Source organism: Neophocaena asiaeorientalis, unplaced genomic scaffold (genome assembly GCF_003031525.2).
Source record: "Neophocaena asiaeorientalis asiaeorientalis breed wild unplaced genomic scaffold, Neophocaena_asiaeorientalis_V1.1 scaffold40, whole genome shotgun sequence".
Lineage (NCBI taxonomy): Eukaryota > Metazoa > Chordata > Mammalia > Artiodactyla > Phocoenidae > Neophocaena > Neophocaena asiaeorientalis.
In genome coordinates, this window is record NW_020185335.1 from 15,929,374 (window position 1) to 15,932,056 (window position 2,683).

The following is a 2,683-nucleotide window of genomic DNA, read 5'->3' on the forward strand; positions in this document are numbered from 1 at the left end:
CACTCAGATGCAGAGAGGGCACGTGGGCATACAGCAGAGGGGCTCTGGGGAAGAAGGTCCTACCCGCACGTTTTCTTTTCCGGCAGCTTCCCCTCCCTGGGTGGACGTCCAGGCCGGGACAGGGGTCCTTGGTCCCCAGGGGGCTTGGAGCACCCCCCTCGCACCTGTGCTCTCCTAGCAGGGCCGTGGGCTGCGGAGGCACCTGGGAAACCTCTGAGTGGGCTAGGATTCCCCTGTTGGGCATCCCAGCCCTCCATGTGGAAGGTCTAAGGCCAAGCTCACTCCCGGCCCCCACCTGACATCCGTACCCCGGCCATCTGCCACGCAGCCAGTATCGCTGGCCTCCCACGCTCAGAGGTGCGGGGATGGTGCTGGCCCGGGGGCCCTGGCGATGCTGGCGGTCCTGGTACGGGAAGGAGCTCTGTAAATTGTACACAAGGCCACTCCTGGCCGAATAAATGTGGTCTCACAGTCTCCTGGCCGGGGTGTGCACTGAGCTCTGCAGTTGCAGGGATGGGCCTGTGCTCCAAGGGCGGACACTGGGCTCTGAGGGGCCACCTGCCGCCCGGTGCTGTCATGACACGAGCGTGCGCAGGCCCACTCTGTGATCTGGCCGTCTTGGTCCTGCAGCCGACAAGGGCCGTAGGTGTGTGTGTGTGTGACAGCCGCACAGCCTGCTGCTGCCTGTCACCTCCCAGCCTGGGGACCCTTTGGCCTCATCCGCCACATCTCTGCTCCTGTTCTCCAGGCGAAGGGTTCCCTCAGGGCCGGCAGGTTTGGGGGAAACATGTGGGTGAGCACCCGGGTGCTCTGCCTGCCCACAAGGAGGGGGGCTTCTGTTGTCACCCCCATCTTACAGATGAGGACACTGAGGCTCAAAGAGGTGAGGGAATTTGCCCACAGATGCACAGCTGGCCCAGGATCTTCAGCCAGGCCTATCGGATGCCAGGCTCTAAGGCCTGGCACACAGATACGGGCCCGGAGGAGGCCCCAAGGGACAGAACTTGTAACAGATGGGCCTACGGGTGAGATGCTTTCTTCAGCTAGGGTCCAGGACCCTCAGTAACAATTAGAGCAGCCAGGAGAAACAGCCCGTTCCCAGCACTTGTTCTGAGTACTTCATGGGCAGGCAGTATTGTTATCCCCATTTTAAAATGAGAAAACTGGCACAGAGAGGGTAAAGAATTGTCCCCGGTCACACAACCAGCAAGGAGAAAGCACTTACAAGGGCAGATTACCCTGCAGGTGCGGAAACAGGGCAGGTGACACGAGCAGGGCCATGCTCCCAATAGGGGGAGACCCAGGTTCTAATCCTCACAGGAACACCTTGAAATGAAAGCCCATTGGAAAACAGAATAAACCCCATTCTGGGGCAGCTGGGCTAAGCCAGGAGGGCCCACATGGCTCCAGGGTGAGGTCAGGAGGGAGGGTCCTGCTGTCCTGGCTGCTGGGGCTCACCTCCCACCGACCCCAGGCGCAGAAAGCTGTAGTGCTGGCCCAGGGAACCCAGTCCTGCCTCCACTCACCTAATTTAGATCCTGACAGATGGAGGTCGCCCGCTCTAGAACTGTTTACAACCAAGCTTCTCGCTGAGGAACAGGCCTTCGGGAGCACAGGGAAAGGCTCATGTTCAGAGTTGCCTGTTCAAGGAAGGCACCCCTCACAACCCCCCGGCTGCCAACTTAACAGACGGCAGGGCAGGAAGCAGCTCCTGGTGACACTCCCCTCGTTTCCATCCACAGGTGAGGCGATAAGCCTGCATAAGCTGGTCACACCTTGGAACAGCAGTGACACAGAATCTATTTAACAACTAGCCTGATCCCTGAACAATCAGAGTGTTTACGAGGATGGTGCCCTGGAGATCCTGTATGTGCTGAGCGTGAGGCTCAGTGGCTGGAGTGTGTGTGTGTGTGTGTGTGTGTGTGTGTGTGGCAGCAGCCACGTGCCAGCCAGCGTGAAGCAGTTCAAGATCCCGGTGACCAGTATGGCTGCCAGGCCAGCGGTGCGAGCACTGGCACACACACCTGCTTCCCTTCTGGGGCTGTGCCAGCAGCCTTCCTCATCTCAGCTCTGGAATCACAGACACGAAGGCAGACCCACATTCTACCTGGGTCATTTCCTTACTCTCTGAGTCCCAGTTCCTTTACCTATAAAGGTGAGGACGTCTACCTTCCACGGCCAGGTAAGAACTCAGGACAGGGCTTGGCGCCACAGTGAGGGTCGTCCGCGACCCTCCTCCGTCAGGGTGGGAGGGCCCCTTCCCCACACCAGACCATCCTGCCCTAGCAGGGGTTCTCAATCTGCCTGTACACTCTAAACCCCTGAAGACCTTTTTTAAAAAATGTCAATGCCAGACCCCACATTGGAATTTCTAGGGATGAGTCCTCGACCTTCACTGTAAAAGTCCCCCCAGGAGATGACGACACACGGTAAGTGTGGCGAGCCTCCACCTTAGACCACGGATTCCCACACCTAGATGTACAGGAAAATCACCTGGGACGCACTAATGACGACAAAAAGCAAACGCCCAGGGCGTACCCTAAGGATCGGTTTCAGGCTGCCGTGGGAGGGAGGTCGAGATCCGCAGCTTTGGGAAGCTCCTCGGCTTGGACGCGCCTACTTTTAATGAGGACAGAACTGCCTCGCCGGCAGCCCCTGGAGGCGGCCTGCAGCGGCTGGGCCC